This window comes from Camelus bactrianus, chromosome 3, assembly GCF_048773025.1.
Source record: "Camelus bactrianus isolate YW-2024 breed Bactrian camel chromosome 3, ASM4877302v1, whole genome shotgun sequence".
Classification (NCBI taxonomy): domain Eukaryota; kingdom Metazoa; phylum Chordata; class Mammalia; order Artiodactyla; family Camelidae; genus Camelus; species Camelus bactrianus.
In genome coordinates, this window is record NC_133541.1 from 94,485,757 (window position 1) to 94,510,584 (window position 24,828).

The window sequence follows — 24,828 nt, forward strand, 5'->3', positions numbered from 1 at the left end:
TCCCCTGCTCACCTCAGCCCCTGGGTCTCCACTGGAGATGATTCCCTGCACTGTGTTGATTCCCAAGAGCCTTCATGAGGTCAGGGGCTGTGTCTGCTCCAACTCCTGCCTCTGGCTCTGCTAGAGCATCACCTCACACTAGACATCTGAGCAGGTGCTCAATAAAAAGCAGGTGAATCAGAACAGATCAGGTAGGCAGGGAGGGAAGAATGATGGTCATTTATGAAATCTGAAAAAGGCTCCAGAAAGTTGGAAAGGGCCTTAAAAGACATGATATATTATTTGTGAAAGGACAGCTTCAAAGTATAGCTTCTGTAATAATAACCCCAGTTCTTATCAGCCTCTGTGTTGCAATTCTTACTAAGCAAGACCATGAAGAGTGAGTCCCGGGCCAGAAAACTTTCTCAAACAGTACTTTGTTGGAGAAAGAGATGAGAGGATGTAGGATAAACCTCAATGGCAGTTATGGAAGCTCTGAGGAGGAGGGCAGTCATCATAAAGGAAGGGCAGCTGAGGATTTATTCTGAAGCCCCATTTGCCCAGCACACTTACAGCTCAGTTGAGGATGTGCATCTTTGAGGGAGGAGCTGAAGGATGCTAGGCAAGAGCTGCAGCCTCCCCTCCCCAGCCTCTCTTGGTGCCACCAGTATGTTGGCTGGTGCTAAGCCTGCAGACGACCTCACAAGTCACAGACAAGACCAGGGCACTGACCACTTAGTGTGGGTTCAGCACAAGTGCCTTCTGGGTAATTTCTTCCCTGCAAATCTCCTTCCTCCAAAACTTTGTCTAAATCCTGGCTTTCTTGGGAGCATCTCTTACTTAGAAAATAAAATAAAATTGTATAACCATATTCTATTCTGCCTTCCATTTAAAGAGCAAGGAAAAAAATGAGTGGGCAGAACAGGCAGTCCCAGGGACTCCTTGAGAGCATAGAGTTCATGCATCTCAGTCTGAATCACGTTCCAGGCTCATCAGAGATGTCGGATGTCAGTGCATTGGAGACTCTGGCCCTGGTGCCAGGTCAGAGGTCTTCAGCTCCAGCACCCTGTCTGCTGCCTTCCTGTGTGTGTGACATCGCAGATTCTGGATCCGATAGAGACAGTCTGCTCTTTCTTTGGATCAAGGACACTATGTCCCACAACTGGATGTCAGGGGAAGAAGCTTGATGAACGGGGATCCAGAACAAGCTGCAGGGCCGCCTGGGCTCAGGCTGAGCATGGAGCAGAGGTTTCTGCCCCAGCCTCTCTGGCAAACAAGAACAATAATAATATCAGCAGCCGTTGCTGCCGTCTGTTGAGTGGGTACTATGAGTTAAACAGTTTCAAGGGCTTTACACTTCTTTTTCTGACTTCCACACCTTCTCTAGGAGGTAGACTTTATTATATCCATCTTAGCGGAGAGGAGACTCAAGGAAGGCGAGCATCTCAAGGTCACATGGCTACCCAAGGGGTAGAAGCAGGACTGGAACTCATTTATCTGAGCCCCCAGGGCTCTAAGCCCTGCCCCCTCCAGGGGAAGCTCCTCCTCAGTGGAAAGGGAAGGTCTTGGATAGTCCCGTGGTGAACCAGTTACTTCAGAGCTGGGCTCAGCCATGGTGCCTGTGTGTCTTCCTCACTTAGAAGAAATGCCTACCCAGCCCCTACATGGGTGTCTGACAGGAAATACAGGAACTCCCCGGATCCCCAAAGCCCAGCACGTCGCCCGCATCAACAAGTCACACACACATGTGCACACACACAAACATACAGTGCTTGAACACACAACTTTTGCCCACTGGTAATTTTCCAAATATTTAACAGCTGGTGTGGCATGGGCAGCGACCAGCCAGACGGACCCCAGCCATAAATGCCCAGTTCAGATATCCGCTTGCAGGCTGACGGAACATCAGCCCTTTTCAAAATCACATTAAGAAATTGACACATGGGAGATCTGCGAGGTCGCTCTTTTTAGATCCCTGTCTAACATGGTCCTGAGATGCCTGGTTTAAAGCCAGGAAAATAGCTCCAAGATTAATCAGAGGCCAAGTCTCTGCTGAACTCTCTGGAAGGATCTGATCATTTCAGCAGAGTCTTCTCATGGTTACCTGGGAGGCACAGTAGAATCCCCTAGTGACCCAGGTAGAAGACTCACTTTGTTGTGGATTGAAGTAAAAGTCAGACTTCCCTGATCAGGGCAATGGAGTTGGAGTTTCCTGGAAAGATTTGCACCAACTGTAACTGCCTACCGCTTCTCCAGGTTCAAACCCAGGAGTGAAACAACATCCCAGGGTTCCAGTTCAGCTTAAAATTTGCTATTGAAAACAGTGACAGCTTATCTTCGCTTCAGTGAAGCACACTCTTACATGATGTTAAATCCCTTCTGAGATGAGCCCCGGTGTTGGGGGTGGGGCCACCGCCATGCTGCCAAGGCCATGCCACTCTGCCCCTCCCCTTCCCCCGGAAGTCTTTGAGGCAGCAGTGCTCTCTCCCTCTCCCCGCCTCCCATGGCAAACTGCTGATGGATAATGGGGTCCTGGATAAGCCAGGACCCAAACTCTGCCTTCTCACATTTGGTTTGACACTCATTTGTTCAATCAATCGAAATGTATCTAGTGCCCACGCCATGTAAGTCTTACCTTTACAACTAGACAGAGGGGCTGCGAACCACGTGGTATGTTTCCTTCTTATCATCTCTCATGGGCCAGCAAAAGGCTGGGGATGTAGAGGGTGCTTCATAAACATTCAGAGCATTGAACAAATATTTATTCTGCTGCAGGAGTAGAGAGGAGCTCCAGAGAGCCCATCGCAGGCCTCATTTTAAGCTGAAGTGTCTTATCTCACGAGGCCGGCTCTCCATCCCCCTCTTCACCACCATCCCACTTTCACTTCTAAGAACTCATGTGACCCTCCCAATGTCCCTGCAAAAGAAGCTGAGCCCTCACTTTGCAGAGAAAGACACAATGTTCATGGTAGGTTTGCTGACTGGTCTTGGTTCCATGCACCAATGAGACTCTGAGTGGACACAGTGGTCAGAGACAGAGCCCTGGTCTTGGGCTCATCACACTGCGTGACTCCGCTAGTGAACAAGGCTAATGAGACCAAGGTTATGGGCTCAAGTCCCCCCTCCTCAGAAGCCCTTCCTTGTGCTGTCTTCACAGAATGATCCACAACACAAAGCTTTGAGCCCAAAGGGTTTAGGTCAGAGCACACAAGCCTGGAACTTTGTTCAGCAGCAAGAAGGCTCAGGCTCCTGACTCTAGGGGGTGTCATATCATCTTAGGGTACAAAGGTCAGCTTGCAGAAACATAAAATAACAACGGTGATAATTTTCCAAGCTCACACTGTAAGGCTATTTTACCATATAGCTATGTTAAAAAAAAAAATCAAACTGATTAACATGTCAATCTTTGAAGATACAAAAGCTGATAAAACCACCAAGCCCATTTCCAGAAAGGATTTCCTAATGACTAGTTCTCCTCTCTAACCTTTCTGGATACAGTGGACGATCATACAATAACTTAGCATAATTAAATTCTCCGAAGGAAATTGCCCAGAAGAGAACAAACTGGATACACAGTGGGAAGCCATTCAGCTTTCAACATTCCTGTAAAACACGGACACCAACAAGACTCCTGTTTGCTTTGCAAGATGTGTGCTTTCACTTCTGAATTTGCCTGACATCTAGAGAAGGGGGAGAGAAAAGGGAGACTCTAAGTGCTGTGTAATTTCAGCCATCACTCCCTGCGGGAAAGGTGCTCCTGGGAAGATGAAAAGAGGGCAGACTGCAAATAGGTGGGCGCAGAGGTGACTCCAGCCTGCGCAGGCGCACCGCCAGAGAGTGGCAGGGTCGGGTGTGGTGGGCAGCTAGGGAGAGGAAAACGTCCTCCGACCACAACCACGCGAGGGAAAATGGGGAGCAATTTGTTATATGCTTCACAATCTCAAGAAAAAAATAAAAAGCAAGAGCAAACTCTCCTTTGCTGAGTGGAGCACAAAATTGGCCATGTTTGAAGGATGGGAGAGCGCTCTCTTATCACTGTGTCGCTTGTACGAACCACTCCATCAGCTCAGGTAGTAAATACCAAGCCTGCCCCGAGAGAGAGAGGAGTGCAGGCTGGGAGGCGGTCCTGTTTGGTAGAGGCAGACAATACAGTCCGAACTGGAGGAGGGAGGAACAGGTGTGACCTGAGACCATCCAAAGAGGGACCCCTGAGGGCACGGAATCTCTTTCTAGGTAAGTCAGCAAATGAGATGATTCCTTAAAGGGCATCTTTGGAGACTGTGGTAGGAAGAATTCTAAAAGTGTACCCCCAAACAGTGCCAGCGTGAGGGGACCGCATTTCTGTGATTACCTTATGTTCTGCTCCAAGGCACTGTAATGGGGTGAGCTGTGTCCCTCAAAAAGATTTGTTGAAGTCCTCACCCCTGGTACCTGTGAATGTGGCTATTTGGAAACAGGGTCTTTGTATGTGCAGTCAAATTAAGATGAAGTTATGAGGGTGGACCCTACTTCAACCTGACTGATGTCTTCATAAGAAGTGGGGAACTTGGACATGGACACAGTCACAGAGGGAAGACGGTCACATGAAGATGGAGGCAGAGATTACAGTCGTGCGGCCACAAACCAAGGAAGGCCTGGAGCTACCAGAAGCTCAAAGAGGCAAGGAAGGGTCCTCTTCTAGAGGCTTTGAGAAGAGAAGGCCCTGCTGACACCCTGATTTTGGACTTCTAACATCTAGAACCGTCAGAACAAACTTCCAGTGTTTTAAGCTACCCAGTTGCTGGTACTTTGTTACAGCAGCCTAGGAAACCAAGACAGGAAGAGTTAACCCTAAAATTGGGGATTATCTAGCGGGACTGATTTAATGGCACCAGCCCTTAAAGACAGAGTTGTCTATAGCTGGTGGCAGAGGAGTCAGAGGTCCTTCATGTGAGGACTCGATGTTCTGTCACTGACCTGAAGGTGGAGGGGCCCCGTGGGAAGGAAGGCATGTGATCTCTATGAGCAGAGTGGCCCCGTGCTGACAGCCAGTAAGAGGTCAGGGGTCTCAGTTCCACTTTCATAAGGAACTGAATTCTGCCAACAACATAAAGGAGCCTGGAAGTGGGTTTTTTCCTCCAGAGCCTCCAGACAAGAGTCCAGTCTGGCCAACCCCTTGACTTGCGCCTTGTAAGACCCTAAGCAGAAACCCAGCTGGGCCCAGGTGGACCCCTGACCTACAGAAACCTAGAGACAATAAATCTGTGTAGTTTCAGGTCTCTAAGCTTGTGATGATTTGTTACAGCAGCAACAGAAAATTGATACAGAGACTGGGGAGGTTCACCATGTCAACAAGTTCCTCACTTACTCCCTCTTTAGCAGAAGGGGCTGGTAACTTAAAACAAAATCAGAGGATATCAAAGTGATCACAAATAACTCTCCTTCTCAGATTCCAATGGAAATAATCCACAAAGTAGCATTGGAAACAAAATTGGTTATAAACAGTGGTGTGCTGGTAAATGTTTAGCAACTGGCTCTCGAGGAAAGGAAGTGAGGGGCAGATCCTAGTTTGTAGCCTTTGCCAATTTCCATGGTGGGAGTACTCCTTTGGTGGCCAATTTCAAACAACTGGCTCATCAAATTCCTGAATATTAAACAGAAGTTCCATGAATCAAAAGAGATGGCTTCAGCTAGCTTGACATGTTTAAACCAGGGTCCATTATCCACTCCCTAAGTCCTGGTCCTCCCCCAGGGGTCCCCACCGCAGCATCCAGTGACTCTGTCCAGTGGCAAAAGGCAGGAATCCAGGAAGCACCCTCGTTGCCTCTTTCTTGCTTTCCATATCTAGTAAGTTACCATATCTTAGTTAATACTCTCCTCCAACAAAGGAAAGAACAGGCAGACTTCCCCCACTCCTCCCATTTCTGCTATCACTCCATTCCAAAGCCCTGGCACTGCTCTTCCAGATTACTGTAGTAGCCTCCTAACTCAACTTCCCACAGCCACTCCAGAGGCCCCATTCCTTGCAACAGAATAATCCTGTAAAACCGTAAATCTTAATCAAGTCACATGCCTGATTAAATGTCATTGATGGCTTACCAATGCTCTTAGGATAAACCCAACATCCTTAACTGGGGCTCTGAGTGATCTGGTCCTGACCTACCTCTCCTGTGACATCCTGGGCCACCCACTCCCTCACTCTTTAAGCCACACAGACTGCTCTCAGCATCCCTGCCTCCCCGCCTTGTCTCCCTCCCCCTCTTCCCCTGGGCTCTTTGCTTTGACAATGAGGCTTACTTATCTGTCAGTTTTCTGCCTTCATGCAACTTCCTCAGGGAAGCCCTCCTGCTACCCTGACTAGGTCAGGTACCCACAGTCCCTGGTCCTTCTTCTTCATTGCTCTTATCACAGTTGTAAACAAGTGATTGTTGGTGCAATTATTTAATGCCTGTTCTCCCACCTCGGATGAGCACCCCATGAATTCTGGTCCCTGTGGGCCCAGTCATTGCTGCATCCTCACGACATCACAACAGCCTCTTTGTGCAGAGATGCAGAATATATATGTTTTAATAACAATAAATGAAAAATACAGTGTTAAGTGAAAAAAATCAGGTTACAGAATCAAGTGTCCAGGAACATCCCAGTTCGTGGAAACAACATAAAAGCTTTAAGGGAGAACAGGCTGAATATAAATCAGAATGATAATAAAGACAATCTCTGGTAGTGGGATTATAAGTAATTTTTGTTCCCCTCTCTACATATATATTCTTTTTTTTTTTAAAAAAGGACATGTCCTGTTTTGATAACCAGGAAAAAAAAATATGAAGAGTATTGTTTTCAAACGTAAGAACACAGCACAAGGGGCACTGTGTCTGAAGTTAAAGAATGAAGGAGGGTCCTGCCCTTGTCCTCTGGCTCTGGGCCCCAGGCGGGTCTCTGCACCAGTGAGCATCCCCATCGCACACCCTTGGCGGCAGCTGGTTCTCACAGGCTGACCTCTGTGCCCCAGGAGGCCCCCCACCCCATTGAGAACCTAAGATAAAATGTTCTTCCTGAAGTCTTACTAGCCCAGAAGACAAACAGTCAGAGAGGAAATGCCCATCTTGGCAGTTCCTTCTTAATCAAAACCCAGGGGAGATTCCTGGCCATTAAGTAGGATTTTTATTTCCACTGGGAGGAAGATATTTTAGAATAAATTCTCTCTTATTCCTTAGAACGAATTTTTAAAAGAGGGGATGCATTCCCTATAGCTACCGATTTTTTTTTTTTTATGAGTGGATGAGAAACTGCAATTCTAACATCTACGTGATAAATTAAGGTTCCTCCTAGTAGATGAAGCAATGGAAGGTTGTTTATAACGTTAATACTCCCGAGGCCTGAAATCACAGCATCAGGGCTGCATATCAACGTCTGGCAGAAACAAATCAGTTGCAAGATAAAATCCAATAAACCACATCTCTTCTCAACCCTCATCAAAAATACCCAAACCACTTGCTTGGGAATATATTTTTCAGGTAGGTTTATTTCAGGCAAGAAAACTGCAAAATCCCAGAGACTGAGGAAGGAGCTACCTGCAATCCCAACAAGGCTGGGGGTCTCTTTGGAGCTGGGAAAGGACCTTTAGCTTCAGGGAGTCCTCATGGCATATCATCAAAGCTGCCACCCTCTCAGGGAAAATGCTGGTAATTATTTTATACAAAAGAAAGGCTGTGCCAATTCCCAGGGGTCTGTGACATGGCAGAAATAAGCACTTGCTTAGTTATATAATTTTAGTCTGGGTGTATCCCCAATTCTAGCTAACAGTCTGCTGGAGCCAAAGGCGAGAGGTTAGTTTGACAAATCGATGCCTTTGTGGGTAGGGTAAAGCCAATGCACGGAAGATAACAGGGAGTCATCATCAGCTTCTACCCATTAGCACAGAGGACTTGATTCCATCAACTTATCACCCTGAGAAGTCAATAGCTCAACCCTGAAGGAATGAGGGAGGGGACAGGTTAGAGTTGATGAGCAGGGACAGAAAGAAGAAAGATAAGAAACACAACTGGGTGGACAAGAGGGGATGGGGAACAGGAATGAGAATTCTGGCTTCTGATTCACACTGACTTTGGTAGTTCATACAACCACCAATCACGCTCAGTCTGTTTTCTCACCTGTGTGACAGACAGCAGATGTGACACAAATACTCCACAGATTTGAGGGCAGGACACAAAGAAAGGTGAGAATCAGGCTGAAAGCAGAGTTGCTTAGACTTGTATCTCTGTTCCAGGGCCCAGGACAGTGCCTGCCACAAATGGGGTCATTCCACAAATATTTGTTGGAGGAAGGGCTGGCTGAACAAACAAAAAAATAGTAATACTTCTGCAAGGCTCATCTGGAATTAACTGGACTGGACCTTAGAAAAGCACATAATATGAAAAAGAAAATTTTAATGCAAATGAACAATGCAGCACGCTGTGCCAGTACTATATAGTTTCCCCAGTCAGGCTGCAGAGAGCTTGGGCCCATTGGGTCATTTCTGCAGGCCAATCAGAAGGCTGCTTTGGAACCTGCTCAGAAACTGCCTTCACCATCTCAACAGTCTAATGCTCTCTTTTGAAAGTAACTACAAACATATGAAAACAAAAAATTGGCAACAATTTTCAAGTGCAGGCATTTTCCTGCCACCCTATCATAGCCCTGTTCCCGTGCGGAAGCCTCCTAGAAACCATGGGAGGGCTTCCCCTGCAGTGTGGTTGTGCCATGGCCACAGGGCTGCCCAGCCCTGGGCTTCTGGACTCTTTTGGGACAGAATACACACACAGCAAAGACCTGGCCAACCTTCTCAGTTCCTCATTTCCATGTTCTGTTTAGATTTTTCTTTTCCTAATTTCCTCTTCTCTGATTCTTTATCAAAGAGGAGCCTTGGCCGTCCCCACCCCTGCCTCCTCCCTGCTTGTTACCACCGGCACCCTGAATACCCTCCCAGAGATGCACACCACTCAGCCAGCACCAATTCATCCAGAGAAAACCTTTTAAGGGGCTGGACCAACTCAGTGCTCACTCTTGCTATTCAAGCAGTTATTGCTCTCAGCCTAGGAATATGGCCGTGGGAGCTTTCACTTGTTTTCTTCTGGAAATGATTCATTTCATAACAACAGAGTCCTTCAACACAGGACTGCGACAGTATCTCGGTTGCTAAACATTCTGACTGTTTCATTATGGATAATGGGCTTAATACAATAATGTATGTAAGCAACCAGGAGAAGAGACAGCAAGCCAGCTGTGCAGCCGTGCACTTGGGGGCCAGCCCTGCCTCTCCTGCTGCCCTGGGCGGCCCCACCGGCCGAGGGCCTTGACTCTGCAGCACTGGCTCTGAGCCTGGCCGAGCAAGGACTCGGTTGTGCACATGTCAAATGCCTACCAGGCCCTGGGGACAAAGGTCTGGCACAACTCCCAGATGCCACGGTTCATACATGGAGAACGGGCAGAAGATCTGGTCCACTCGCCCATACTTAATTATCGTAGTTAAGATTTGAGGGCTCGCTGTTTGCCAGGCCCTGTGCCGAGATATTTGTATATATCATCTTTAATCCTAGCGATAAGTGTATGAGGCAAACATGAGTGTCATCCCCATTTTACAGTTGGGGGAGCTGAATTCAGTGTGGTTAACCAACTGCTCTAAGGTCACAGAGTTAAACGGACTGTGGAGCCTAGTTTTCCAGACTCTCAATGCTGAAGTCCTACCAACAGACTACAGCCTGTACCAAGCCCCGGACACAATGGTTCTATACAAAACCACCTGTTGGCATCACATATTAACAAAGCCACTGGCCCCAAAAGACCAAGTGGTAAGTCAAATGAGATTTTGCCCATTTCCCTATAAAATATTACCTTTCAAATCCCAAGGACCGTGCATGAATATTCCCAGGTTGAGCCACAAGCTCTTGTTGGCCAGACGGTACCTTCCTGTCAGCTTGCTCCGATAAATTTATGACTCCAGAAGTTTATTACTGTACCTACCCAGCAATGTCCCCGGCCCTCCCCGAGCACAGGCCACACAGGCTTTTAGGATGATCAATTTTCCCAGCAGAAGGAAAAACCACAGACTCAGCTCCCTACCCAGATTTTATCTCTTGCTCCAAGAGAATTGGGAGAAAACAAAACATTTTAAAGGCAAACGGGAACAAAATTTAGAATGTGTGTTACTTAAGGGCGCTGCCTACATGCAGCCCCAGGGAGACTTTTCTGGAAGGCAGGAAGCTCCATCAGAGTCACAGAATGGACCCAAGAGCAGGGTCAGAGCAGAAGCTGCATCCCACAATGGGAGGCTTCTGCTGCCCATCTCTTCTGGCTTTGGAATCCAGCTGTACAACAGGGTCGGGGAAGTCAGCTACCCACCAAAGAAGGTTCTTGTCCAGCTCTGGGCGTGGCAGCCTTTGTAGGAGCCCCTCTTCCAGTGCCTCTGCAGCAACTGCTGATTCTGCTGCTGGGTCACCTCTCAGGTCCACCTCCAAAAGGTTTCGTGAATCAGTTGCCGGGCCTGGGATATATCTCCTGAGTTCCAGCAAGGTCAGAGATTGCACCTTCAAGGACATCTGAAGCACAGCTGCGCTAGTGGGGGGGCCAGGCTCCTCTGGACCCCCACAAGCTAGGCTGGCATCTGTGTGGAGTGCGGGTGGTCTACCAAGGGCCCGTGTCCCTGGCACAGGACGTGACCAGAAGAAGCCTGAGATGTCCAGCTTCATTAGCTGAGGGAGCTGCATGTGACCTTTTTCCTTTCCAACCAGATCCTTGAGGACGAGAATCTAGACTTACACAATTGTGCTCAGCCCCCTCCCTCCCTGTGGCTAGCACATGACACCAGCCCAGTTGCTCACTGTTCTTACCACACCACAGCCCCTTCTGAGGAAAGCTATCTCAGCCACAGATCCAGCTAAAAGGATAGCAGTAGGCAGCCACATTTTGTACCCTGTGCCTTTCTATAACCACAGCTAATTGGATCAGGGAGCACACATGACCCAAAGGCAGCAAATCCACAATCTCTCCAGTGACATATTCCAAGAGATGAGCTGAGCCAGTTAGAGTCTCTGTTTTAGGAATTTAAACTGAATAAACACCAAATGCATAAACAAATTCGCCCCTGATCTGAGACTCAGAGGAAGCATTAATATAGATCTTGAGGGAGCATGGGACCCAGAAGGGTCAGAGCAGCCTCAGTTACGAGGAAGCAGAAGCCATGAGGCAAAGAAAAGTTTCAGGGCAGAGGGAACATAGCCAGCTGGCAGTGGCAGTGGTGGGCTGAAACTCAGCTCTGATCATACAGGTGTCCTCACAGCTCACAGGCTTCTGACTGACAAACAGTGCTGGCAGTGAACAACCTTGTAGGAAGAAAGATCAACGGTCTTACTGAGGGGGCTTGCCGCTCAACCAGACTGGACATGTGGGGTTTAAAATCGGCTACTGTCCAATATATTTTTTCAATTTCTCTCTTAACAGAGAGATCTGACACAGAATAATGCGGTGCTTCTCCCCCAAATTTAATACATCAAATTTCACAGTACGTATCACTCAATTATATTGTTACAGATTCTCAACAGTACTTCAGGCAGCATGTGTTTGTTTTTTAATCCCTTTTCATTCTGTATCATAAACTATGCATTATGTGCTGTGAAAAGATAAATACGTACCTGTACACATACACACATGTGTACACACATACTATACTCAGGCACCTATACACTCAGGAGGAAGAGCAATGGGTCTTGTGCATGGTGCTGACAGTAGCCTTAGTTGTCAACACAGAGATAGGATTACATTAAACAGGTGATACCAAGAAAGTGGATGAGATTTTCTACAATCTCATAGACCGCCTTCAGAGAGCTGCACCTTTGGTAGCCCAATTTGGAATGGGCATTTTGTTTGTGATGCTGAATCCTAAACTTTATGTCATATATAGATACATGTGTGTGCATGTTTATATCTACACACATGCATCTATACACACATACATAAATACACATACATATGTTTTCAAATCATATGTATTCTAACAGGGCAGAACTGTTTCTTTGCATAAATAAACATGATTTATTAATTATTATATGGGACAAAAATTAAATCGTTTCCTTTGGCCAGAGAGAACAAGGCTTCCTACCAGAACAAGCAGTGATACACTGAATTCGTTTTGACACAGTGTATGAGAGCAGAGATCCTAGCAGCAGTAGCTCTGGGAGCAGTTTGTTCTGCACCCTTCCACATGTCTGGCACTTCAGAGGAGCAGCCAGTGGGACTAAAAGATAGACTTGGTTAAACCTTCATCGTGAGCTGCAGATGGGACTGGATTCTAGTGAGTCTGTTCAGCTGCCCCTGTGGACAGACAGGACAGGAGCGTCTGAATACACTGTCTGCTGACAAACAAGTGGGCATGGACTGCTCCTCCTTCAGTGATGAGTAAAGGATAGAAATCCAACAGGAAGCCTGAGGCAAAGGCGTGGGGATGGGTGAAGGGTGGAATCTGCACATCAAGAGCATATCAGCCTCAAGAGTCATATCAGAAAATGATCAATTCTAGGATTCAGAAGAAAATTTAAGAGAAACTGCACCTCAGAAGAATTCAAGAAGTCATGGTTTCCGAGAGAGAGAGAGCAGCAGAAGTTCAGAGAGAAGAGGAATACATAAAAAGACAAGAGAATGAATTAAAAACTCAACAGAAGAGGATGGAGGCACAATAGGAAGAAATCCACTGTGAGGTAGTTTAGAAAAAGGGATTTTTAAGAAGCAGGAAATGAATTTGCATAACAAACATCCACATAGGAGCCAGGAAAGAGCAGAACTGAAATGGTACAAAACGCAATCAGCGATGCAGAAGATGAACTTCAGAAGCAAAGAGAAGAGAGAGAACGGAGGGACAGGGCAGGAGACAGAGATACACACACACACACAATCTGGAAGACAAACCAGAACGAATAATAAGACATAGTGGAGGAAAATTTTCCTAAAGATCAAAACCCAGATTAAAAATGCTCACCATGTTCCAGAAGAAAAAAATGATAAGAAACATATACCTATACTTATCAAAACAAAACATATGAATAACAAAAGCAAAGTACAAGTGGTTCTAGTGTTGTAAGAAGAAAATAAAAGAACAACAACGAACGGATTTTCTGCAAGGAAACAAAATCAGGCCTCCCTTGGAGATTTCTTCTGGAACACAAAATACTAGAAGATGATGGAGCAATGTCTACACGGTTGTAAGGGAAAATAATTCTATTTAAGAAGCACAGACAGGAACGTTGTCTTTCATGTAGAAAAGTATTATATTCTTGGATATGCAACATTTCAGACAATAGAATATTCATGCACTCTTCATTCAAATGCATGGCTTGAAAATACAGTATTAATACAACTAACCCAGGAGAAGAAAGTTAGTATCTCCTGACACAATAAAAGAGCTCTCAGTAAGACATGTGACTATATAAACAATAGATCAATCTAAATAAATGCTATTATGTTGGCTGATAGGCTAAAAAAACTGCCAACATATTTTTTACTGAAGTATAATTCATTTACAGTATTATATTAGTTTCAGGTATATGACATAGTGGTCCAATGTCTTATAGATTACACTCCATTTAACGTTATTGTAAAACATTGGCTGTATTCCCTGTGCTGTTCATTGCATCCTTGTATCTTAATTACTTTACACCTAGTAGTTTGTGCCTCTAACTCTCCTACTCATATTTTGCCCCTTCCCCAACCTCTCTCCCCTCTGTTAATCACTAGTTTGTATCTGTGAGTCAGTTTTGGTTTTGTTACATTTATTCATTTTATTTTTTATATTCCACATGTAAGTGAAAACATACAGTATTTATCTTTCTGTCTGATGTATTTCACTAAAAATAATACCCTCCAGCCCCATCCATGCTGTTAGAACCCACACTCTTAACCATTTTGCCAACATATTGACAGTCCAAAGGGGAGAAACCACTTAACAGATGTAGAAAAGGCAGCTGACCAAGTTCCAAAGACATTCCTAATGTAAAGCTCCTACTGAAAAGGAAGAATATGATGCTTGCTCTATTTGATAAATACTATTGACCTCAAATTAACAACCAACATAATTTTCAACTGTGATTTACTTAGGGGCATTCCCTTTACTTTTGGAATTAAGACAAAGACACCTGCATACTATAAATTATGACTTTGTGTTTAGCAAGGTCTAGTCATTGCAATTAGATAAGAAAATAAAATAGCAGTCAGAAAACAAGAAGAAAAAAAAATCTCTTTTCTGGAAAACATCTGCAATTCAAAAAAATTACCATTAGAACTTATTAGGAAGTAATAAAATAAAAGGAATAAAGTAAAATATTAGGAAGTAAGGCAACTGTTTACAACATAAATTAACAGAAAAACAGATATAATGGCCAAAAAAATCCAGTTTACAACAGCAATCAGAAACATGAAATGACTATGGAATGTGCTAAACACATATGAAGAAAATTATAAGAGTTTATTGAGAAAAATAAGAGACAATTAAATGAAATATTATAAAAATTTTAATTTTCTCTACATTTACTCATATTAACACAATTCCAATAAACCTCCAACAGGATTTTTTTTTTTTTGGAACATAACAAGGATTATTCAAATGCATGTGGAAAAAATTTTTCAAAAAAATATTTCGGAAAGGCAGTATAGGGTATACTTACCCAACATTAAACTGCATTGTAAAACTAGGGAAACTGAAACAGTGGCATATGGGAGTAGGAGCAGACAGAGCAAAATAACAGATGAGAAAATCCAGGAAGGAAAACTCATAAATGATAAGGGTGCCATTTCAAAGCAAAGAAAAAAGGATGTGCCATTCAATTGGGACAACTAGTTAACCACATGGGAGATAATTAAATCTCTACCTCATAACAAACATTAAATTCTCCACAGACTGAAAAAATGTAAAAACTGACATCATAATAGTATTAGAAGAAAGTGTAACTCAATGTTTTATTATCTTTGGCTTGGAAAGAATTTTCTAGCATATAAGCAAATGCAAATACTCTAAAGAAAAAAAAATGAAAAATTTGACTAAATAAATATTTTCAAAATCCTTCTACATGCCAAACCTATCATAAGCAAAATTAAAAGGCAAATGACAAATTGGGGAAATATTTACAAAATATATGCTGAAAAGTTAATGTCTTTAATATATTAAAATGTTATTTTACGAATCGGAAAGAAAAATACGTGAGCAAAAAAAGGGCAAAGGAACAATCAAGCTGCAAAGAAATCAATACAAGTGCTGATAAACAGACGAAGACATGTTCAATGCCACCAACAATCGAAGACAGACACATTAAACAAGGAAATACCACTTTTATACTACCAAATTAGTAAAGATTTTTAGAAATATTAACACCCAGCAAAGGATAGGAAGGGGAAAATGGAATTATGTTAAATGTCTGGTAGAGATGTGAATTAAAATAATCTCTTAAAATGGCATTTTGACACAATGTTTCTAAAGATCTCAAACTCTGCAAATACGCTGCTCCAAATTCCAACAGATTCACTATTAAAATTCTATGTTAAGGAAAAATTGGGACTGCAGAGATGAGGATGTAAGTACAAGATACGAAACGCTTGTTACTCTTAACCCCTGCATGGGGTAAAAAAAGCCTGGATGGGACATACATACAAACAGTAATGGTGTTTAATGTCCTGATGGTAGTTGAAAACGTTTTTTTCTGTTTTCCAAATTGACTAAAATACAGGTATATCAGTTTGGAAACGGAAAACAAATGAGAAGCTCTTTCAAAACTCAATTACAAAGGATATTATTCCTTGACCACTAAGGCATGCAACAAAATGGACAGTCATCTTTGTATATGGTTAGTCCCTTTCTGAGTCTTTTGCCAAACCAGAGAGAGAATAAAGACTATTAGTAGCACCACTTTACAGATAAAGGTACTGAGACCTGGGGGTGGGGGTGGGGGGACTTTTATAAAACCAAGTTCTGGGTTCCAAGGCTCACTTATCAGGTAGGGACCAAGGTCCTCCAAGCAAAGATGGGGTCCCCTCTCCGGCCTCTGCCTGTGACGTTCCACTGCTTGTCCTTACTGTTCAAGGTCGTTTACGGCACTTTCCAAAGGTTACCATTTGTCTGGGTTGCCATAAAAACCAACACCACTTCTCCCCTCCAGAGCCTCCCTTCCAAGAGCCAGGATGTGCCCACTGCTCTCTGGATGCACAGTGATAAGTGGGCATGAACAATCGCCCTGGAGCTGGCTCCCTCCCAGACCAGCACCCCTGGAGACAGCGGGGGACCCGGCACCTGCCCTGGGAAGTATGTGCTAGGTAGTGCCGTGGGCTTTTCTGTCCCCAGTCACCTGGGGGCGTGCTTCTTAGTCTGCTCTCCCCAAAGTAGCAATGCAAAGGAGAGCCCAGTGGACTCGACTATTTTGAGGCGGCTGCGTGCCTTTCAGAGACGGGCAGTGGCGGTAATAATGGTGCCGGCACTCCTCTGGCGTTTTTCAGGCAATAACTAGCTGTACTTTTCCAACCAGATATTACCCCTCCTTCCCCAGCAAGTTGCCTTTTACAGAGAATTTTGTTGTTTAGCAAGAATCCTTCCTGCTCTAAGAGGCACAGTCAGGAACGAGGATTCAAAATCAGTCATCTTTAGGGTCTCCTAATCAGAAGGAGAAGGCACAGGGCCTGCAACCCCACAAGTGACATGCATTCATTCTGGGTCTAATTACCATACTTAGGCAGCAGATGTGGGTGTCAGCCCTGGCAAGGGCTGCTACAGAAGATTGAGGGGAAATTTTCTATAGAAAAAAATTACATAAAATTACTTGGGATAAACAAGCAGCTAAATTAGACTGTGGGCACCACTGTGTTAAAAAAGTAACAACATAAACCAGATGAACACGAAAAGATCCTGGAAAGAAATAAGCCAAAGAGGTGACATATTTCTTCTCTCAATTTTCCTTCTCCTTTTTCTGCTCTTCTCCCTTCTCTCCTGCCCTTCTCATCTCTTTCCTCCTTCCCCCTTCCTCCCCTCCCTCCCTTCCACATTTTCTGTTTCCAATGTGGTTGTATTACTTAAGTACTAAAAAGCACAGGGTTTGAGGGGAAGACAGGGCAAAGGCAGACGGGCTGAGAACTTGTCAGACAGTGTCATCGGACATCATTGCAAGGAGTCCCAGCCACAGAGCAGATCCTGCGCCTGCACACTTCCCCGCAGTCCTGCAGACCCCTGGGCGGCCTCAAGGAAGCCATTCCAGTTAACCACCCCATACTGAGTGACGGCTCCACACTGCAGAGTGCTGGGTGCTGCACAGGGAAGAGAACCCCAGGACTGCCCCTTGAGATGCCCAACGTCAGGGGGCAGGGGTGGGGCGGGCAGACACCGAGGCAGCAAGTGACAGGCAGAGCTCTCATGGGACATAAACAAGGTGCGAGGGGAGCCCAGTCCTCTAGGAGGATAAAACAGCAGCTTCAGCATTCAGCAAACATTCACGGGCATCTACTGTGTGTCCAGCATGGGTCTAATGCCAGAACCAGAGGGCAGCTCGCTCCCTGTGCCATGCTGAGCCCAGGCACTGGTCAGAAAAAAGGGAGGGTAGAAAGTATTCAATGGAGGGATTTTTAAAAACAGGGTAGTTTTTATGAAAAGTCACTTATATGTGTGCATATCATATACATATATTTTTATTATATATAATAATTTAGAATTATGCATCATTTTGGAAAACAGAGAGTTAGGTGCTAGAGAACAAGACACAACAGGGATCAGTTCAGAAGAGTGAAAGGGTGAGGGTATGTGAGGCATCTGGAAGCATTGATGTGGAGGGAGACTGTTCTTGCAGAGAGTGCTGGGAAAGTGCAGCCAGCTGCTTCCCGAAGGAGCACAGTGCAGGGGAAGTACTGGGTTCAATGTCCAGCTCGGCTCCTTCCTGTGACCCCGTGTGGGTCATTTCAGCTTACCACAGTTTGTTTCCCTCTCTGGTGTGGTGGGAAGTAACTGCTTTTTTCCCCATCAAGCACACACTGTTCCTTCTCAGGGTGAGAGTACTTTGAACTGGCTTTAGAGTAACCACCCCAGCCCTACCCTTTGAGGGATGCTGTCCTCACATCCCCAGAACCAGAAGGAAAAAATGGTGGCCACCTGACCTTAGGTGCAGTCTTTCTTTCCGTCTACAATGAGCACTGGAGGATGGGCCTAAGACCCAAGGCGGTCCAGTGAGAGGAGGGGTTTTGGCTTAAGCAGCTGGGGAGAGGCCATCTCTGGCTTCCATATTGAGCTCTGAATCCTGCCATGTCTAGAGCCAGGAATCGCTGGCCTCTCCAGCTACACATCCCTTTCTCCTTGCTTAAGACAGTTGTGGTGGATTTCTGTCACTTGTGATTGTAAATCCTAGTTGACAAGGGATGGCAAGTTCCCGAGGGCAGGAACTCAGCATGTTTGCTGCCCCCTGCACCTATGAGTGAGTGCCTGGCATCTGGCTGGCTCTCAAAAACCTTTGTGGACTCACTGAAAGGATACAAGTGGGGACAATAGCGTCTCCTTTACAAATCTGCTATCTGTTAAAAGAAAAATGATTCTCAATAAACATTATTTCCTTTTCCATTTTGTTTCCCATTATCCTATTAACTCTTATTAAATTAACTCCCCAAGAGGGACCCTATTAACTCTTCGTGGTCATTAATGTCTTAGCAGGAATTTTTATTGAATTCCCTCTCATGGAGAGGCAGAGTGAGCAACTGTGATATTGCACCCATTGTTAAGTTCTAAGTAAGAACATCCCTGGATGTTTTGGCCACAAAGAGGCTTCACAGGTCATCTGTTTTAATCTCCTGCCTCCAGGTAGCAAGATCTATAAACTACAGGGTTGTCCCAAGAGCACAGTGATGCAACTTAGGAGGGATGCCAAGAGGCAATTAGATGATATAAAGCTTCCTTTATGACAAAGATGAGGATATTTCGGGAGAGACTGCACAAAAGGAGATAGGGATACAGGTCCCCAGGCCCCTAGAGTCCCCACAGGGACATACAGCTGTGGGGGAAGTTGTTACTAAGTAGCGAGAATTCCACCAGGCAAGAGAGGCTTGAGTTTACCTGCACAGTAACCATTCAAGACAAAGAACCTCAGGACAGGACCACCGTGAGCGCAATTCTCCTGCTCGTCTAATCAGCATTTAATCATGCTAAAAATCGACATGATCACTTCTCTGCCTCCTCCACCTTTCTTTTGCTGGACTTGAGCCCATAACTTCTATTAAATTTTCCAAGAAAATGTTAAACAGCTGGTCAGCATTCTTCTTTTAACCACCCCAGAAGACTATAAATTACCCATTTGCCATAATCTCTTGGGCATTGGGATTTTAAAAATTAAAAAAAAAAAAAAACACAACTCTTACCGCTTTACCTCACAGCATCATTTTCTGTCCCTTAATTCACCCTTGTTGTTCAGTTTTGGACCCTCTCCAGCTTTTCCACATTCTGCCTAAATTTCAGAGGCCAAAGCTGATGGCATAATGCTGATGCAGACATCTCTGTGATGTGACTTGCAGCCTAAACGATTTTCAGGCACATCTTTCACATTTAATATTTCAGTGGCTGCCACTTTTTAAATTAAGCTAATCGATTATCCAACTGACACGTTCTCAGCGTGGGTCTGCCCTGGTGGCCCCTCAGAGCCCAGGAGTGTCAGCAGGGGCATCCAGAATTCATTCCAAAGGCTCCATGTCCTTAGTAGAGCATACAACTCAATGACTCGATCATTTGAAACTCCAAGTTCCTTGAGGGCAGGGACCACACATTTCAGTGCTCTGTTTTGAGGCATCTGCTGGGAACTTCTGTATTTTAATCAGCCAGGTAGAGCTAAGGAGTTGGAAAAATGTTTTCCATGGAAAGTATTATGGACAGAATTGCACCTCCCCCAAATTCCTATGTTAAAGTCCTAACACCCATTGTGACTGTGTTTGCAGAAAGGACCTTTAAGGAGGTCAGGCCAGGGAGCCAAGAGTGCTAGGGACTACCTACTGGACAAGGTAGTAAGTTATTCACTTGTTCTTCAGAGACAGTGGTAGGTTTCCAGGCCAGACAGGTCTGGGTTTGAATCCTGGCTGTTATGTGTACTACACAAGTGACAATGAATTTAAGCTGTATGAATCTTGGTTTTCCCATATGTAAATACCACAAATCACTTAGAGTCGGTGTGATGATTAAATGGGTTAATGTAAGTAGCCTAACGCACAACAGGTGCTCAATACACTGCACTGCTACTATCCTGACTCATTCATTCATTCATTCAGTAATATTTTAGGCACCTTAGGCACAGTGGAAACCAACTCTGACAGGCTATTTTTCTCTTAGAGCTTACATTCTAGTTCTCTGGATGGATAGTAAACTATAAGTAAGACAATTTTGGATAATCATAGCTGTTGTGAAGGAACTAAAACAAAGTAACGGACAGTGGAGGGAAGAGGTGGCTCCCTGAGGTGAGTCAGCGATGGCCCTTCTGGGGAGTTACCATCCAAGGGCACATCTCGTGGTGGGAGGGCAGCAGCCGTGCAAGATCTGAGGGGAGACTTTCCAGGCAGAGGCAACAGCAAGCACAAAGGCTCTGGTGGAATCAACTTTGCTCTACTTGAGGGGCAGAAAGAAAGCAGATCACTGTGTCTGGAGCACGGGGCGTGGGTAGTGGGGGAGGGGGGAGGCAGGCAGGGCTGACATCACACAGGGCCTTGTAGGCTCTGGGAAGAAATTGGATTTTATCTTAAGCATAATGGGACGCCATTGGAGGGTTTCAGAAGATAAATCATTATCATTACTCTAGGTTTTCCAAAGTCTGACAATACAAAGGGAAAAGGCTTTGTGATGACTGAAGGGTAAGAAACGAGTCGCAGCCTCTGGCAGTGGAAGAGAGAAGGGTCAGAGCCGTGTCAGCCCCAAGGAGTTTATGAGGAACACACACCGTTTGTCACCTTGCCTTGTCACAGATGGCTGTGACTCAGGAAATAGAGGTCGAGAGCCGCCTGGCAGAGATAAGCCTGCTGTAGACAGAGCACTGGAGAAATGTGCTTGCTCCAATCCACACTGCTTGGGACGAGCACCGCCGCAGCACCTGGCACAGAGGACCCTCCGGAAATGCTCCCCACGGTGGCTCACATAATACTGCAGCGACTCAACCGTACAGAGTGAAACTCAGGACGGTCGCACCCAACACACAGCCGCCCAGGGGCCTCTGCACGCCCCAGTCAGCCGTCCCACCCGCGCGGCACATCTCAGGAAGGATGCCAGCCACCGGGGCACCAACTCAGACCTGCATTAGTCCTCTTTAAAGCCCTTTAGAACTACCTAATCTTGCTAATCTGTGTGTAAAAGCTTTAGATAAGAAATCCTTGAAGAGACCCATGTAGCACTAACCTCATGGATCACACAGTCCTTTGAAACTTCGCCTTTTAAACCCTGCCATGTGGAGTCTTCCCAAGAGACTGGTGCTCCAGGCTTCCTGATGTTTGGGCATAGCAGCCCCATGGACAGTAAGTCCAAGTCCACTTGATGTCTGGAGGGCTTCCATTAATTATGAATCCCTTTGGTTAAAAATGCAAATGATCCTTGGCAGCCATTTAGACCTCTGTGTGAATTAGCTTATCACACACATTCCAACCCCAAGCCAAGCCGGCCAAGTGCGATGTGTGATGAGGGCTGGTTCCGGGGCTGGATTCCTCCCTGCACCGACAGCGCCCGCATCTGGTTACCCGTCCTGGCTCCCTCCTCATGAGGAAACACTTAGTTCCCACTCAAAGGCAGCTCCTTCATTTCACAAGGAGAATGAAGAGATGCTTTGGGAAGGATTAGAGCTAGCTAAATTAGGAGTATTAAAACATCCTGCTCACTCATGTTCCCCAGCTCTGGACCCATAGCCTTCTCATCTGATGGTGGATGGGGGAGAGTTCTTATTCATCTTAAGCAGCCTCCTCACACTCTCTGCTCTCCTGGGGCTGGCAAACGGTCATCAGTATCCACACCAGCCTCGGCAGTGATGCCATCCTCACTAACAAGCTGTGTCTCCGCTCTGTAATTGTCAGCTAAAGAGCACCTCATCCTAATTAACCTCTTCAGGGACTGACAATAAAAGCATTAAGAATTTCTGAGTTCGCAGGATGTGAGCAGAACCCCTTGTTGTACAGATGAGAAAATGATGTCTGAGGATGATTAGGGCCCAAGGTCTCATAGCCAATTAGCAGAATGCCAGCCCTAGAAGCGGGGTCTCTAGACTGAAAACTGAAGCCCTGGCTCACTCACCAGCCAGTGGGAGCCGTCCATATCCCCTTCCTCTTTACCCCTTCAAATACGTCGAGCAAAGATGTATTAGTTGAGCATGTATCATGTGCTCTGTACCACGCTGGGCACTAGGGCCATGGGGAAGACATAATGACTTGTTCATTCTTCCAGTAACTATCTACTGGGCACTTACCATGTGCCACACACAGTGAGGGTGCTGGGTTAAAGCACTGCTTTTACAGGTGAAGAGCTCTGATTCCTGACAGTGGGATTTACTAACTAAAATGAGACATTGATACTAACCACACAGAGTTATTGAGCGTATGAAATACAGTGCTATTTAAGACAGGCTTGACCCAAACTTTGGCCCATAGTGAGTGATCAATATGCTGTAACTACCTTTATTCTCCTCATCACCCAGCTGGGGGGCCGAGGTAATCCACGAGACCAAGGGGGAAGCCTCATTATCAAGCACTGGACAATGAGGGGTGGGTGTGGGGCTGTGAAGAAAAGGCTGATGAACAGAGAGAAAATGAGATGAGACCTTAGCTGACTCTTGGAGTAAACAGAAAATTTATTCACAGATAGAAGCAGCCCAAATATGTAGCCAGAAGAAAGGGAGCAAGCTAGAGCAGGGTGGGCGGGACTTGTCACTGGCGAGGTAGGTGAGGATACACTGAGCATGGCCTTGGAATTTGGTTGGAAAAGCAGGGACGATTCCCAGCGACCTGCACGTCAGCTGTTTAGATCTCTGAGTGGAGGAGTTTACAGCACACATCCCACCCCAAACCGAGCCAGCCAAGGGTCAGGAGATAATACGGACCAGGAACGGAGGGGTGCTGGGCAGACCGGGCCAGAGATGCCTCTGCAGGGAACCGGGGAGGAGCATAGCGAGGCTGAGGAGGGTGGATCTGAAAGAGGAGGAGAATGTGTCGGCCACCTGGATGTGGCCAACACAGGACCAAGGGGAAACTGGGAGCGGGCTGAGATTTTGTGCTTGGGTGGATGGACTTGCCGGTTTCTCCCTCCATCTTTAATGGGATCCGAGGAGGAAGTTTCCCAGTCCTTCTCCTTCCCCCACAGCAGAGGGGTGATGGCAGCGAGCTGCCCTGTGAACATCCATGAAACCCCAGCTGGTGCGGACAGCAAGGACTCCTGAGCGCACCCTCTGTCCAGGGAGCCCATCAAGCCCGTGCGGTCTCCCCAGAGGACTGCTGGTGCGCTGCTCCTCGGTCATGGCACGCCTCTCTGCCTCTCATTTTGTCTCTACGTGGCTGGGAAACGAGAGGTTTCGGTGGAAGATGAAAAACTATCCTTTATTTTTATTCTGGGCCTGAACTCCTTCCACTTCTCTGTAAATTGAAGGGTATATTTTTTTGTACTTCGTCTAATGCTTGGCTAACAGAACCAGAGAATCAAGAATTAGTCAAGGTTCCAGGAAGATTGAAGCAGCGCCGTGCCTCACAGACCCACACCACTCTCACCAGACTGCTTCCAACTCCTCATGAAAACTGGGGTTGACCCTCAACCCGGGGGGTTTCCTGTGCCCATTCTCCCCTCCTCTCAGTTGTAATCCCCAACATACACATGCACACATGTGTGCGTGAGTGTTCACTGCAATACTGACCAGTGTTATAAGCATTCTGGACACAAAAAGCTGTTAAACAACCAGGAATCATCTCTGAAAATGCAGGCCAGAACTGGTCCTGGAAGAGCTGTAAGCTGAATAGCTGAGGGAACTCAGGGTACCAGAGTCATTCACACTTTATTGATTTCCCCCTTATTTTTCCTCCTCATTTGGAAACATCAAGGTGCAAGACAGACACGAGCATGCACAGACTGAGTGGAGTGATAACCAGCAGGGTCCATGGCCCAGCCAGGTATGTACAGCTCCGGGCCCAGCAGGAGGGTCCAAGTGACCCCCTCGATGGCCAGGGGTCAGCCAAAGAGCAGAGCATCTCGGCCTTGCTTGGCCCCTACCTCCCAGCCCCAGGGAGCACTGTGCGCTTGCCTTCAAGTCTGTAAAGACACAAATCTCATTAATTTAGCTCACCCAACTCAGCCAGCCCATGCTGGGAATGAGGACACCCTCTGGTCCCGAGGCTTGGTCCAAGCACCACAACATAGCCTTGGTGAGTGTCTGCCACTTCATCTCAGGGCTGTGGGTAGATGTGTCCATTGTGGACAGGTGGGAAGTGGTCCCAGAGCAACGGTGCCAGTAAAATACCACATGTTGTTTCAGTAATAATTCCTAGGACACACCACTGTGGCTCCAGAAAGTAAGTCACCTTTAGTAAAGGGACATTTCCCACAGGCTTGACCATAGCCTGAAGGTCAGCACCCCACACCTCCTGATCTCTTGGCTTCCCTTCCCCTACCCAAGGTCTGGCTGCATTTAGTTTCCATTCCTCACTCAGATGATGCTCCCGCTCCCTTGGGACTTTGCTCCAGACACCCCTCCTCCACCTGGCCCTGCCCGCCCTGCCCGCCCTGCCCCTGCCAGGCCAACTGCTTCTGCTCTCTGGTAGACGCCTCATCCTGGGTAAAGACGCCTTGACCGCCTTGTCCAGATTAGAAGCCCTGTGTGTACTCCCATGGTGCGT

The 24,828-nt window shown here is 46.1% G+C and overlaps 1 protein-coding gene across 6 annotated transcripts in view; it reads right to left on the minus strand.

The window, feature by feature from the left end:
* Positions 1–24,828, minus strand: part of FSTL4 (follistatin like 4) — a 467,332-nt gene that overhangs the window by 281,036 nt on the left and 161,468 nt on the right. Inside the window, exon 1 of one of the 6 annotated variants that reach the window (XM_074360668.1) lies at positions 10,336–10,707. The exons of the other annotated variants lie outside the window; for them this stretch is intronic. The gene's annotated coding sequence lies outside the window, so the exon portion shown is untranslated. Of the gene's footprint in view, positions 1–10,335; positions 10,708–24,828 lie in introns of those variants that run through there. 6 annotated transcript variants of the gene reach the window in all.